The 16,407-nt window shown below is 49.1% G+C and overlaps 1 non-coding gene across 1 annotated transcript; it reads right to left on the bottom strand.

Moving 5' to 3' along the window:
- Positions 1–14,747: 14,747 nt before the first annotated feature.
- On the bottom strand, positions 14,748–14,854 carry LOC118636718. The gene has a single exon (XR_004960705.1). It is a non-coding gene; the product is annotated as a U6 spliceosomal RNA (small nuclear RNA).
- Between the last annotated feature and the right edge of the window lie 1,553 nt (positions 14,855–16,407).

Genomic DNA, 16,407 nt, shown 5'->3' with positions numbered 1-16,407 from the left:
ACTGCAACCGAGGTACGTGCCCTTAGCGGAACCGAACCCGGGTCTCTCCGGACCGCAGGCCGACGCTCCAACCGCTGAGCCAAACCGGCCAGGGCAGTTTGCCAGCATCTTCCCAGGCACTCACACGATGGCTCTCCAGCGCCGCACTGTTTGCGACAGTAAGTGCTCGCCCACTGCAGATGCTCCCGATTCCCTTAGAGCTGGCCTGGCGCAGGCCACTCCTCTTTCCCATGCTTCTCACCTCCATGCCTGACCTGCTCAGAACAATGTCCCACCTGACGTGGCGCCAGGAGAGTTTCGTTCTCCATCATTGCTCAACTGTCACCAGGGAACTCACCTCCATGCAACAGTGGCCTCCCAGTGCCCTTCCGGGCAAGCTACCCCAGAGATCAAGGTAAAGAGCTCAAATCCCACGGTGCAGGAAAGCAACTGGAAACACACCAGGAGAAGCAAGCAGAGAGGGGTGGGCTAGCTTCACACACTTAGGACAGGGTACGAGCCGGAGGAAGGACCCCGCTGCCTGAATCCTGGGGTGGGCAACGCTCTGTCTCTCTCTCTCTGCTCCCTCCATCAGCTCTATCCTCTGGTACTGTGGTTTATGAGACCACAGTTGAGGTTTGAGGTGCACAGAAGTTTGGAAGGTGCCTGGGGCCAAAGGGCGCACACACCTCTGGGGGAGGGAGGCAGAGACGGCAGGCCTGGCTGCACTTCATTAGCCGGAGGAGCAGCCCGGCAGGTTATTTGCGTTTCTTGGGCACAGGACACACGGGGCCAGAATGCGTAGTACCAATGGGTGGCTGAATATTGAGTGCCTCGTGTGCCTCATGTATATTTAGTTGATTATGAATATTTAGTGCCTCAGGTGCCTTAAATATACTTAGTGTCTCATGAATATTTTGTGTCTCATATATTTAGTGCCTCATGAATATTAGGAATCTCTCGCTCCTTCCATCTCTTTCTATGTTCACCCATATGTTCTACCTTATCTGTCTAACACTTCTCCCGGGTTCCTTATCAATGACAAATTTTCTCCATCCCACTTGTATTTTTTTTGTTTCTGTATTCTATGGCAGAACTGGATATTCTCAAAAGTACAGCAAATAGCCCTGGCCGGTTTGGCTCAGCGGTTAGAGCGTCGGCCTGCGGTCCAGAGAGACCCCAGTTCGGTTCCCGCTAAGGGCGCGTGCCTTGGTTGCAGTTTGTCCCCGGCCCTGGTTGGTCGTGCAGGTGGCAGCCACTCGATGTGTCCCTTTCACGTCGATGTTTCTCTCTCTCTCTTTCTTCCTCTCTCTCCCTCCCAGTCTGTCTGAACAAAAAATGGAAAAATGTCCCTGGGTGAGGATAAAACAAAAAAAAAGTACAGCAAATATATATTATGTCAGTTGCAGGAAAAAAATTAACTTGGTCAGAATTTTATCTTGGTTCAGAAGGGTTTACAGGGCACAGGGTACCTCAGCACACTGCCGTACCTTCTGCCAGGCACATTCCAGGCATATCGCATGTCATCTGCACAACAGCCCAGCAAGGTAGGCCTTCTTATGCTTATTTACATATGAGGACATTGCAACACAGAGAGGTTTAGATACTTGCTAGAGGTCACACAGCCGGTAAGAAGCATAGCTAGAACTTGGACTCAGATCTGGGTTTTTTTTTTGTTGTGTTTTTAAAATTTTTTTCCTTTATTGATTTTAGAGAGAGAGATAGAAACATCGATGAGAGATAACATTGATTGACCGCCTCCTGCATGACCCACACTGGGGACCAGGCCCACAACCTGGGCATGTGCTCTGACCCGGAATCGAACCGACAACCTCCTGGTGCACGGGTCGATGCTCAACCACTGAGCCACACTGGCTGGACTCAGGTCTGTTTTATGTTCTCTCCATTAGATGATTCTTTGGGGCTTTCGTCTCCACTGGGAGGTGGGTGATGTTCTGCATCAGCTCATGCTTCCTATCTTATCACAGCGTCCACTCTGGTACATGCCGCAGTAGTCCAACTCTGCCTCCCCAGCCCACCGATCAAGTCTCCGTGGTTTCCAAAGAGACCATTCAACAACACAAATGTGATTGCATCACACCCCCACTTAAACTCTCCAATGACTTCCTATTGTTTTCCAAATGAAGATCCAAACCCTCACCATGACCTATGACTTACTACAAGGTCCTCAAGGTCTGTCCCCAGCTGACTGCCCCAGCTTCTGTTTCACCCTGTGCCCTTTGCTGTCTGTCTTCCAGCCACACACCAATCTTACATCAATCCTCAATTATGTCATGTTACCTCCCATCACAGGACATTTGCACATGCCGTTCCCTCAGTCTGCAATGCTTTTCCCTTCCTTCTTCATCTAGTTAATGCCCATTAATTCTCATATCTTAGCTTGTGTGTCTCTTCCGCCAAGAAATTCTTCTGACTCCTATAGTCTAGGTCAGTTTCCTAGTTTACAAATTCTTCCCCTGCAGAGTACTGGTGTCAGCTGAAAATTATATTTGTATTGGTGTAATTATTAAGAGCCTCTTCACTGATCTGTAAATGCTCTGAGATCAGGGACACTGGGCTTTTGCTCCCACTGTATCTCTAGTGCCTTCTCTACAGGTATTTGTTGTTGTCATCAATACAGATTTTTTTTTTTCCTGAGAAGGTTGCCAGAGACCCTGAATCAGGAACATCCTCGGCTAGTACTCCCTCTCTCAAGGAGAAGGATTACCTCTTTGCCTTACCTGGAATCAAACTGATAGCCACCTGTGTAGTGTGACCTCAAGCGGTCTCAGAAGTGCCTTCCTCCCCATCACTTTGCTGGAAAATTCCAAGACAAACTCATGCATTTGGGATGGAATCTTCTGTGATAATGCAAATCTCTCCGGGAGAACTTTCACAGAAAGCCGTAGCTCAGTTAGAATCAGATTCCAATCACATTTATTGACCACCTACTGTGTGCCAGACTGTGCTAGGCATTTACCACCTATATGGTATGTTAGTTATCTATTGCTGCATAACAGATTACCCTAAAACATAAGGCTTAAAACAACACACCCTTTTTATCTCACAGTTTCTGCAGGTCAGGAAACCAGGTGTGATGTAACTGGGTACCTGCAGTTCAGGGTCTCATGAGACTGTAGTCAGGGTGTCAACCAGAGCCACAGGTTCTACTTGGGGGGCAGGGGGAGAATTCACTTCCAAGATCACTCACATAGCTATTGGTGGCCTCAGGTCCTCATTGGCTATTCGCTGGGGACATTCCAGCAAAGTGATGGGGGGGAGGCACTTCTGAGACCACTTGAGGTCACACTACACAGGTGGCTGATGTCCCCAGCGAATTGGTCTCCCCATAGGCAGCTCACAGCATGGCAGCTGGCATCACCCAGAGTGATTCAGCACGAGAAGGTGGGCAAGATGGAAACCAAGGCTCTCCATACCCTAATCTGAGAAGTGACACCCATCACTTCTGCCACACTCTATTTCTGTTCATTAAAAGTGAGTCAACATGTCCTGTCCACACTCAAGGGGAGTGAATTTCACCAGGGCACGCGTACCAGGACACGGAGATCCTGCGAGTCTGTGGAGGCTGCTTACCGCATATCAGTTCTCATTTTCTTCTAGCAGCCTTGGGAGGGACTTTTATCTCCATTTCAAAAGAGAGAAAGCTGGTTCCGAGAAGGTAAAAATGATGCTTAAATTTTATGTGTCAACTTGGCTAAACTATGGTGCCCAGTTGTTTGGCCAAACCCTACTCTAGATGTTGCTATAAAGGTATTTTATAGATGCAATTGACATCTACAATCAGTTAACTTTAAGGAAACCAGATTACCATTGATAATGTGGGTGGGTGTCATCCAATTAGCTGAAGGCCTTACCAGCAAAAGTGAGGTTTCCCAGAGAAGAAGGAATTCTGCCTAAAGACTGTAACATAGCCCTGGCCGGTTTGGCTCAGCGGTTAGAGCATCGGCCCACAGACCAGAGAGTCCCAGGTACGGTTCCCGCTAAGGGCACATACCTCAGTTGCAGTTTGTCTCCGGCCCCTGTTGGGGTTATGTGGGTGGCAGCCACTCGATGTGTCTCTCTCACATCAATGTTTCTCTCTCTCTCTTCCTCCCTCTCTCCCTCCCACTCTATCTGAAGATAAATGCAAAAAAAAAAAAAAAAAAATGTCCTTGGGTGAGGATAAAAAAAAAAGACTGTAACATAGACATCTTGCCTGAGTTCCCAGTCTGTCGGCCTATGAATTTCAGACTCAAGACTGCACCATCACTTCCTGCCTGAGTGTCTAGCCTACCGTCCTACCCTACAAATTTCAGACTTGCCAGCCCCACAATCATGTGTTTCAATTCTTTAAAATAAATCTCAATGCAAACATAAATACAGGGTGGGACAAAAGTAGGTTTACAATTGTTTGTATGAAAAATAATACAAGCCTGGCCCTGGCCGGTTTGGCTCAGTGGTTAGAGCGTCGGCCTGCGGTCGGGAGAGACCCGGGTTCGGTTCCCGCTAAGGGCACGTACCTCGGTTGCAGTTTGTCCCCGGCCCTGGTTGGTCGTGTGGGTGGCGGCCACTCGATGTATCCCTTTCACATCGATGTTTCTCTCTCTCTCTCTCTGTTCCTCTCTCCCCCTCCTACTCTACCTGAACAAAAAATGGAAAAATGTCCTCGGGTGAGGATAATAAAAAATAAATAAATGAAAAATAATACAAGCCTGGCCGGTGTGGCTCAGTGGATTGAATGTCCTCCCGTGGACTGAGGGGTCCCAGTTTGATTCCCGGTCAGGGCACATGCCTGGTTTGCAGGCTCGATCCCCAGTGGGGGGCGTGCAAGAGGCAGCCAACCAATCGATGCTTCTCTCTCACATCCATGTTTCTATCTCTCTCTAAAAAATCAGTAAAAAAATACTTTTAAAAAAGAAAAAGAATACAACAATTAATACATAATACAAAAATAAACTGTGTTTTGTGTACTCACAACTGTAAACCTACTTTTGTCCCACCCTGTATATATCCTATTGGTTCTATTTCTCTGGAGACCCTACTGATACAATACGTTTCCCAAGTCACATAGTTGGTAAGTGGCAAAGCAAAGAGGTGGAGAAAGAAGTTGAGAGGACAAAACAGTCATCCAATCAACAAATATTTACTGAATAACATGGTAGATTGTGTTTTGCAAAGATGGCCACCATACATATCCCAACCCACATGTTCTTCTTATAGTGTGATGTTGAGGCTTCTCCGATCACGAGGTGCGTCTATATTCTCTCCCCTCGGACCTGGGTAGGTACATGACTGCACATAGTGCACAGAGTGACATTATTTGATTTCTGAGCCTAGGTCTTAAAAGGTGACACCACTTTCGTTCACCCCTCTTGAAACGGTCACACTTGGAATTCAGCAGCCGTGCTGTAAGGCGGCCCAACCGAGCCCATGTGGAGAGAGTCAGTGTAGAGGCGTGTGAAGTGTTCTAGCTGACAGTCCAGCTGGGGTCCCAGCCAACAGTCAGCATCAACCACGAGACAGGTGAGTGCACAGGCCTTCAGACGATTCTAGCATCTGCCTTTGAGTCTTTCTAACAGCGAACCCAGCCATTCTAGAGCTCTTGCTATGCCTTGTCAGATTCATAACGCACAGAGACCTTGAAGGATTCCAAAAACACTGTGGCTGCCCTGGCCGGTGTGGCTCAGTTGGTTGGGCATCATCCCGTGCACTGAAAGGTTGCCGGTTTGATTCCTGGTCAGGGCACATGCCTGAGTTGTGGGCTCAATTCCCGGTAGGGGGTGTGCAGGAGGCAGCTGATGGATGTTTCACTCTCACACCAATGTTTCTCTCTCTTCCTGCCCCCTCTCTCTAAAAATCAATAAAAATACTTTTTAAAAATATCATGGTTTGCCCTTGCCGGTTTGGCTCAGCGGTTAGAGCATCGGCCTGCGGTCCAGAGAGACCCGGGTTCGGTTCCTGCTAAGGGCACGTACCTCGGTTACAGTTTGTCCCCGGCCCTGGATGGGTCGTGCGGGTGGCAGCCACTCGATGTGTCCCTTTCACGTGGATGCTTCTCTCGCTCTCCCTCTCTCTCCCTCCCACTCTACCTGAACAAAAATTGGGAAAATGTCCTCGGGTGAGGATAAAAATATATATATACATCATGGTTGTTTTATGTTGCTAAGTTTAGGAGCAAATTGTTACCCACAAATAGATAACTGGGATAGCTAACCCTGCACCAGGCCCTGTTGGAGGCCTAAGGGATGCACTGGTGAGCCGGATGGCTCAGACCTAATGGAGTTTTGTATGAGGCAGCTCAGGCTGCTCGAACAACATACCACAGACCGACTGGGTGGCTTCATCAATACTCAGTTCTCCCAGATCTGGGGCCTAGGAAGTCTAAGATCAAGGTTCTAGCCAATCATTTTCTGATGCGGGCCCTCTTCCTGGCCTACAAATGGTTGTCCTCTTGCTGTATCTTCATGGGGCAAAAGGAGAAAGAAAGAGAGCTCCAGTCTCTTCTTATATGGGCACTAACCCCATCATGAGGGCTCCATCCTCATGAACTCATCACCACCCCAAGGCCCCACCTCCAAACACCATCACATCACGGGGTAGGGTTTCAACATATGAATTTGGAGGGGACACAAACATTCAGCCCATGGCAACTTTACATACCAAATGGGGGAGACAGCGCATCATCCCATAAGTAGATAACCTATCAGCGCTATCGAGAAAATAAAACAGGGCAATATGTTTCAGAACTTGAGCCCTGGCCAGTTTGGCTCAGCAGCTGAGCGTCGGCCTGTGGACCAGAGAATCCCGGGTTCGGTTCCCACTAGGGGCACGTACCACAAAAACAAAACAAAACAAAACAAAAAAACCCTGCGGACCAGAAGTACCGCTTGAGCTAGGGTGGTCAGGGAAGGCTTCTCTGAGGCGGTGTCATGAGAGTTGAGATATGAATGATGGGAAGAGGCGGGCAAACAAAGGACAGGGGAAAGGCATTCCCAGCTGAAGGGACAGCAAGTTCAAGGCTCGGACCAAGGCCACACTTGAATGAGGGCTCTTTGAAGGGTGTCAGCAGCCAGGAGGTGGCAGAGGGCTCTGGGCGGTCTGGTAGAGGTACGCCCCACTGCCCGAGACAGGGATACATTTCATTTGTTGAGAATGAAGTGCAGTACTCTCATTTGTCCCCTCATAGCCAACCTGTGTGTGCAGTGGGGGGCGGGGGGGGGGTTGAGGGGACCGAGGAGGGGGGAGCACCCGTCCAATCCAGCGCCCCAGGAAGGCAGATCCTGGGAGGGGTCCGTGCTGCCTGAGTTGGTCCAGCCCCGTCCAAAGCCCTGTACTGAGCTGACCTCTCCTAGGAGCGGAGGGGAGGAGGGAGGGACGAAGGATGGGGTGGCAGAGGGACTCCCACGCATATCAATGGGCTCTTTCTCCTTTCAGTGAGCTCAGCAGAACCCTGGCCTTTGTCTGGGGCCCCTGCTCCCCTGGCAGATCTCATAAAGGGCCTCAAGCTGCAGGCTGAGGCTAAGGACAGGGCGATCCAGACTGTCCTCACAAAGGCAGGGTGAGGAGGTTAAAGCCCGGTGTCAGCTGCTCAGAATCTCGTCCCTGGGGCTTTTCCTGCTTTTGTTGTTCCTGGTCACAGGCCTGATATTGGATGGGGGCCTCTCTGCCGTTAGCTGCCGAAGAAACTTGGGTGGGGGCGGCAAGGCTGGCCTTGGCCGAGGTTACAATGAGCTGGTGAGCCAAGTGGGGGTGGGGGAGGGCGGGGGAGGGGGCACACAGGGGAAGTATCCGAAGGCCCTAGTTGCCCAGTCTCTGGGCTTTCAGACTCATCAATGTGTATCGTAGAGCCCCCCTGTTTCAGGCAAGGAACCAGCTGCCTCCCCTAGTGGACAGTTCTCACACAGCAAGTCTGGTGGGGTTCTGAGGGAAGAACCTAGCCTGTTGAAGACGCCACTGGGGGCCTAAGGAGACCTCACACCTGGATTCTCCGGGAACTGTGACTGTACATCCCATCCACAGGAGAAGAAAGCTAAACTGTGGTCGAGTCCCACAGTGGAATACTATGCAACAATAAACAAAACAAACTACTGAAACCTCAATAGTGTTACCGAGCAAGGGCTCACTGCCGGATGCACATAGAAGCCAATACTATGGCACCAGCTTTTGAGGAAAAAAAAAAAGGCTTTTATTGCAAGGTGGAGCAGCAAGAAGACAGGAGGCAAAGATCCAATCTGTCTTCTCATCCAGGGTTCGGGGTGGGATTTTAACAGGTTTCAGCGCCGGATCTTTCTGGACGATGGACCCCTCACGTCTGAAAGGGTTCTCACATTCAGGTTCCAGTTATGTCCCAGTCCTGTGGTTCCGTGGGGAGGAGAAGTTAAGGGTTCACAAGTGTTACTCATAAGCTTTGGTTCCAGGTCTTGTTAGGACCGGTTTGAGTTGGTTCTGCGGTTACAATTACACGAACAAATCTTACAGACATCATGTTGTGTGAAAGGAGCCAGGCACAAATGAGTAAATGCTGTTGGATCCCATTTATAAGAAGTCGATGGACAGGCAAACCGATCTATAACGCCAGAGGTCAGAACAGTGGTTGCTTATGGGGTGCTGACTAGAAGGCACCAGGGAACCTTCTGGGGTGAGCACTGGAATTGCTCTATATCCTGATCTGCACAACGGTCACCTACATCTCTCTATACATACATGCAAATGCATCCAGCTGTACATTGAAGATCTGTGCACGCTCCCATAAGCATATTACACTTCAAGAAAAATATGACCTGTCCAAGAAAAGCTCTGCTTACCTCGCCCACACAACCTCTGCTGCAAAGTGCTGGGTGTTAATTAGCCCACGGACTATTCAGGGAGCCACGTTCCAGCTGCACTACCGGAGGATTTCAAGCCACAATCTTAAAGGGAGCCTTTTGCTGGCACCTGGGCTCTCAACTCAGTTCGCCTACTGTCCACGGCGCTCAGTAAGGGGCTGCTCATGAGCGCAGCAGCTAAAAAGTCCTTGGACCAGTCACTAACCCTCCTCATTGTGGATGGGGCCTCGGCCAAAGCTATCGTCTTTCTCCGTGGTGCCACCTTTGCAGGGTGTTTGTTTGTTTTTTTCCCACCACTTTCTCCTTGCAGCCGAAAGCTGCCTATAGCTGCAGGACCACGGCCTCTCCCTTTCCCTCCCTTCCCGGCCCGAAGCTCCTAAACTTTTCTAATTTGGGTTCCTGAATACAGTTGCTATTTTGATTGAATCTCTTGACTTTCTCCAGCTTGTCCCTCTCAACTTGAATTACCTTCTCTTCCATATATTCCGTCCACCGCAGACACACGCAGACGCACAGACACACACACACACACACACACACACACACACACACACGCCTCTCCAGGCGGGGCTCCAGGCCGACTTGCTCCAGGGCATCGTGGAGAGCTGCTGGGTGCTTCTTTGTGTCTCGAAGCCAACAGGAAGTGAAATGCTAAAAAAAACGAAGGTGTGGGTGAATGAGGGGTGAATGAGTCATTCAGCAAATGACCCTCCCAGCGGCCCTGCAAGCTAAGGCAGAACCAGGAAGCAGGGAACTTCTCCCGAGCTGGCCTGACATTTACAAGGGCAACAGATACCAGAGCTCGGGCATCCTGGAGCGGGCTGGCGGAGAGAGGCCGTCCTTAAGCGGCTCCTCAGCGTTAACCATCTCACCACCATGACCCCACCAGTGTGGGAGGCAAAGCACATTTGCATTTTATTGTGGAGAGATATCTAAGAAATACAGCGCACAGTTGCTGCTGCTGCTGCTGGAGCACCTCAATATTTATTGAATGAGAAGAATAGAGGACTTCCAATTAGCCATGGGATTACTGAGCGTACTCACATACCGCCACTGTCTCAGACAGTAACAGAGATTTTTTTTTAAAGATCTAAATTCACAAGGGAGGGGGAGAGAGAGGGAGAGAGAGAGAGACATTGAAAGATGTCATCAAGCCCTGGCCGGTTTGGCTCAGTGGTTAGAGCGTCGGCCTGCGGTCCCGAGAGACCAGGGTTCGGTTCCCGCTAAGGGCACGTACCTCGGTTGCAGTTTGTCCCCAGCCTTGGTTGGGTTATGTGGGTGGCAGCCACTTGATGTGTCCCTTTCACATCGATGTCTCTCTCTCTCTCTCTCTTCCTCTTTCTCCCTCCCACTCTATCTGAACAAAAAATGGAAAAATGTCCTCGGGTAGGGATAAACAAAAAAGAATGATGTCATCAACATTTTGTTTTTGTTTTTTTATCCTCACCTGAAGACATTTTTGCATTGATCTTCAGATAGAGCACGAGGGAGAGAGGGAGGAAGAGAGAGAGAGAAACATCGATGTGAGAGAGACACATCAACTGGCTGCCACCCACACGACCCCAACCAGGGCCAGGAACAAACTGCAACCGAGGTACGTGCTCTTAGCAGGTACTCAAGTCTCTCTGGTCCATGGGCTGACGCTCTAACCGCTGAGCCAAACTGGCCAGGGCTCATAATCAACATTTTGGAAGCAAGAAAGCCAATGGACAAAAAGCAAACTGACTTAGCAGACCGGAGCATGCTGGAAGCTAAGTACCTATTGGCGTAGAAGCTGCAAAAAGCAACTGGATTCAGGCAGCAGAACCCAAGAAAATCTGAGAAATCGGAGGCACTGAGTACTGGAGAAGGTACAGATGGGCTGAAAACAGAGTTGTCTACGTATTTGTTTAAAAAGCAGTTAGGGCCAGGCCGGTGTGGCTCAGTGGTTGAGAGTAGACCCATGCACCAAGAGGTTGCTGGTTCAATCCCCGGTCAGTGCACATGCCCAGATTGTGGGCCCGATCCCCAGTGGGGGGCATGCAGGAGGCGGCCAATCAATGTTCTCTCTCATCGATGTTTCTATCTCTCTCCTTCTCCCTTCCTCTCTCTCTCAAATCAATAAAGGGAAAACCTTTTTTTTTAAATCAAATAAAAAGCAGTTAGACTTCTCCACCTCTCCCAGCCAGGTCACGTCACACCCACCCCCATTCCATCAGAGTCTGGGGGTTCACTCTCTGGATGATTGAACACATAGGACTCTAGACTCAGGACACCATGCTCAATTGGCTTCAAGGATACCATATTGAACACAGGAGGTGCTGTCCTGGAAACATAATTAATAAACGATTATTGTCATCTTAAACCACTAAAGTGTGGAATGATTTGGTACGCAGCCATAGATACCAATAAAGAAAGTAAACAATGAACGTGGAAAGCATGGGATTTAGAAAACTGGAGATCCCAAACATGGGAGCGAGGCAAAGAGAAGATGCTGAGGGGAGACCCTAGAGGGGTTGCTGGGTAGCAGGCCTGGAGCAGAACCAGGGGGACCACAGCAGGAGCCCGCAGGATTCTGGGATGGGTCTCAAAGCAAAAATACAAAGAAACTGAGGGGTTCACTTGAATGTACTCAGAAGAGATGCACACACCTTTGGGATGAATTCAGGATAGCTAAACAAACCCAAAGGGGGTGAGAGATAAATATTAACTCTCAGGAAAAAAAAAAAAATTGTAGAGTAAAAGACACGTATTCCAAGCATACTACATAACATGGCAGCGAATACATTTACATACTTATAAACACCGAATATTGGTTTAACAAAAAACTGTGATATAATTTATTAGGATAATAGGAGCAAGCGGCAGCATAGGTGTGTGGGGGGGTTAGATTTGATTTTCAAGTATAAAACCAATAGTGGATTCGTTTTCTAGGGCTGCCATAGCCAAGTACCACCAATTGAGTGGCTTAAATAACAGAAATGTAGCGTCTCACAGTTTTGGAGGCTGAGAGGCTGGGATCAAGGTGTTGGCAGGGCCGTGCTGTCCCGGAAAGCACAAGGGGAGGCTCTGTTCCAGCCCCTCCCGCAGCTTCCGATGCTTCCTTCGCTCACGGCGGCATATTTCCAACCTTCGCGTGGCCCTCCCTCTGTGCGCATGTCTGTGTCTGTGCCCACACTTCCCCTTTGTATAAGGACAAGTCCTACTGGATTGGGGCTCATTCTAATGCCCTCGTCTTTATTTATTTATTTATTTTTTATCCTCACCCGAGGACATTTTTTGTACAGATAGAGCGGGAGGAAGAGAGAGGGAGAGAGAGAGAGAGAGAGAGAGAGAAACATCGACGTGAAAGGGACACATCGAGTGGCTGCCACCCGCATGACCAACCAGGGCCGGGGACAAACTGCAACCGAGGTACGCGCCCTTAGCGGGAACCGAACCCGGGTCTCTCTGGACCGCAGGCCGACGCTCTAACCGCTGAGCCAAACCGGCCAGGGCCTCATCTTTATTTTTTATTGTTGGAGGTATTACAGATGGCCCCCTTTTTTCCCCAGTAACCTCCTCCTGCCCGCCCCCGCCCCCTCCTGCTTTCCCCAGCCTAGTGTCTGTGTCAATTGGTTGCACAAATATGCATGTAAGTTCTTTGGTTTATCTCTTCCCATCCCTCCCACCATCCCCATCCCTCTGAGGTTTGTCAGTCTGTTCCCTACTTCCATGACTCTGGATCTCTTTTGGTCGACAGCTTATTTTGTTCATTATGTTCCACAAATAAGTGAGATCATGTGGTACTTGTCTTTCTCTGATTGGCTTATTTCGCTTAGCATAATACTCTCCAGGTCCCTCCATGTCGTCTCAAAGGATAAGAGATCTTTCTTTCTTACAGCTGCATAGTACTCCATTGTGTATATGTACCACAGCTATTTTATCCATTTGTCTACTGATGGACAATTGGGCTGTTTCCAGATCTTAGCTATTGTAAATAGCGCTGCTATGAACATAGGGGTACATATATTCTTTCTGATCGGTGTATCAGGTTTCTTAGGATATATTCCTAGAAGTGGGATCACTGGGTCCATTGGAAAATCCATTTTTTATTTTTTTGAGGAAGCACCAAATTGTTTTCCATAGTGGCTGCACCAGTCTGCATTCCCCTTTTCTCCACATCCTCGCCAGCACTTGTTGTTTGAGGATTTGTTGATGGCAGCCATTCTGGCAGGTGTGAGGTGATACCTCATAGTCATTTTAATCATAATGCCCTCATCTTGATTTGATCATCTGCAATGACCCTATTGCCAAATAAGGTCACATTCACAGGTACTGGGGGTTAGGACTTCAGTCTCTTTTGGAGGGACACAGTTCAACCCAAAACAGATGGATAATGTCTGGGTTAATAAATCAAGAAACAACGGCATAAGCACATTATTCAGAAATACGAAGGCAACTCTGAGAAGAACCCGTTGGCCCCTGGGACAGAGTCAGAAGTGGTTCCTTCTGAGTAGCAGGACCGGGCAGAGCCAATGGAGCTGCGGCTTTTTATCATAAGCCTGAAAACATGCACATTTCTCACTCACCTTAATTATCACATTCATTGTCATTACAATTTAATTACTCATCTGTGGTCCTGCAGGCTACTCATAGTCATAGTCAATATTTACATAATGTTTATTATGTGCCCATCACTATTCTTTTTTGGTTGTTTTTTTGTTTTTATCCTCACCTGAGGACATTTTTCTTTTGCATTTATCTTCAGATAGAGCGGGAGAGAGAGACAGGAAGGAAGAGAGAGAGAGAATCATCGATGTGAGAGAGACACATCGAGTGGCTGCCACCCACACGACCCCAACTGGGGCCGGGGGCAAACCGCAACCGAGGTACGTGCCCTTAGCGGGAACCGAACTCGGGACTCTCTGGTCTGCGGGCCGACACTCTAACCGCTGAGCCAAACAGGCCAGGGCTCACCACTATTCTAAGCAACTCACAACCACCCTAAGAAGGAAATATTGTTATTATCCACCATTTCAGATGGCAAAACTGAGGCACAGAGAAGTTAAGTGATTTGTTCAAGTTCACCTAGCTAAGTGGAAGAGCCTGGATAGATAAGGCAACACTATTTCTATTTCTGATTCATTTCAGCATTCCTTGTTCTGCTAAACATGGAGTCCTACCCAGAGCAGGTGCATACTATCTGTTAGAGGTAAGAAGAAAGGGGTGGAGGGGCTTCTTTGTCTATTCATCTTTGATGACCGTGTGGTTTCTCTCTATCCTGGGCTAGCGAAGCCTCATTGTGTCTGCACCCCCATGCTCCTCTCTTGGGGAACCTGTCTGCCCTTCAAGCCCTGCCATCTGGGTAGCCATATTTTTGTCCATGTAGTCCATCCCACCCCAGTGACTACAGCTGACTGGGCTAAAAAGAGCCCCTGACTCAGGACCAGCCAATCAGAGGATGATCTGGGAGCCACCGCATGGCCGTGGTCTGGGAAGGGAACACAAGTGGGCTAGTCCGTTTCTCCCTACCAGGGCAATGTTTCACTTAGCTGCACAGAGACTCCGAGCCACTCAGCCGTGGACAGAAGGCAGCGACAGTCTGTCCACGGCTGGTTAATTTGTGAGGAGCAAAGAATGGCTGGTGGGTGGAGGGAGAATGGAGAGAAGCAGAACCACCTCACAGGCAAGAGAGAGAGAGAGAGAGAGAGAGAGAGAGAGAGAGATTCCTAGGACTCCCTCAGCGTCCACCATCTGTCCAATTCCAGACCTCCTGCCGCCTCACAACCAAAACCCCCTTCCTGAGACACCTGAGTCTCCTCCAGTCTTGTAGACAACTCCCAATGTCTATGATGGCCTGCGTGTTACATCTGAGCACTTCTCCTCTCTAGATGTTTTCCTCTGTGCGTCTTCCTGTTTCTCTCTTCTTACCTTTTTTTTTGTGCATAACACAAAGGCCATTTTTCTTTGATGGAATCAGGAAAAAATATGGAACGTGTCACGAATTTGCGTGTCATCCTTGTGCAGGGGCCGTGCTAATCTTCTCTGTATTGTTCCAATTTTAGTGTATGTGCTGCCGAAGCGAGCAGTCTCTTCTTACCTTTTTATTTCCCTCTTTCCCTCTCTAGTACTCAAGCTAACCAGACATTACATTTTTTTTTTTTTTTATCCTCACCCGAGGACATTTTTCCTTTTTTTTTCAGGTAGAGTGGGAGGGAGAGAGAGGAACAGAGAGAGAGAAACATCAATGTGAAAGGAACACATCGAGTGGCTGCCACCCGCACAACCGACCAGGGCCGGGGACAAACTGCAACCGAGGTACATGCCCTTAGCGGGAACCGAACCCGGGTCTCTCAGGACCGCAGGCCGACGCTGTAACCGCTGAGCCAAACCGGCCAGGGCCAGACATTACATTTTTAGCGTGCATTGTTTTTGATAAAGTCATGTACCGTGAGCCTTGTGAGGCACCTTTTAGATTAGTGCTGTCCAGTAGAACTTTCTGTAATGATGGAAGTATTCCAATACTGTGGCCACCAGACACAGGTTGCTATTAAGACTTGAAATGTGGCTGGTGCAAACGAGGGACTAATTTTTTTTTATTTTAGCTCATTTTAATCGATTTAAATTTAAGTAGCCACACGTGACTAATAGCTACTGGGTTGGGTAGCGCAGTCATTCGAAACCCTGATCCTTTACCTCTTTTCACAGATGAGTCTTTTGTTGTGAGGGTGAGAACCTTGGGTCATCTTTTTCTTATCCCAGTGGCTGCTCCCTCAAGTCACTGCCCAGCACAGGGATTGAGGTGACCGGCCCCTGCTGAAAGTCAAGTACATAGTTGCTGTTTCACAACAGCAAGCCCAGGAAGACCCCCAGAGGTTCTCCAGACAAGGGTCTGTGTGCAGCAGGAGCTGAGGAACAAGCTGATAATCAGGCTGAAGCCGGAGAATGTCGTAACCTCAAATTCAGGGCTACCTCTCTGATTTTAGGGACCTCCTCAGACGTCCACTCATGCTGCTTCCTGGCAGCTCGGACCTCTCATCTCCCACTTTCCACCCTCTTCCCCCAGAGGGCCCCCTGCTGTGCCTCAATCCCTCAGAACCTTTCTCTGTAAGTCCTGAGACCAGTGGTTTACTGTGGTCAATGTGTTGGCCCCAGGGACAGAGGTGAGTTAGCTGCTTGCCAAACTGGTTTTATGGACTTTATACCGCAGGTGTGGTCATGTGACTTTGTTCCAGCCAATGGCATGAGCAGAAAAGATGGACGTCACATCTGGCCAATAGAAACGTTCCACGCACTTTTTCCCCTGCCACACCTTGGTAGAGATGAGTCCAGCAGAGCAATAAGAGGGAAGGAACCTGGGCCTCCAAATCACCCCTGAAGAGGAGACCCTCCCATCCCTTGGAAGCACCCATTGTTTTGGACTTTATTAAGTGATAAATAATCTTCAACTCTGGCAAGTCCAACCCCTTCGGGCATTTTGCTGACCATTGCACCTCTAGGGAATACACTTCTCCCTGAACGGGTCCTTATGCTAAGGATGGTAGGGACTGGGATTACTCTGGGCAGTGCAGTGAGGAGGATGAGGGCTCGTCAGTCGTGACCTGATATTTCAGACCGCAAGGTGAAGGCAGTATGCTCAGCG

The sequence above is a fragment of the Molossus molossus genome, unplaced genomic scaffold (assembly GCF_014108415.1).
Source record: "Molossus molossus isolate mMolMol1 unplaced genomic scaffold, mMolMol1.p scaffold_m16_p_2, whole genome shotgun sequence".
NCBI lineage: Eukaryota > Metazoa > Chordata > Mammalia > Chiroptera > Molossidae > Molossus > Molossus molossus.
This window is presented reverse-complemented; position numbering and strand designations above follow the sequence as displayed.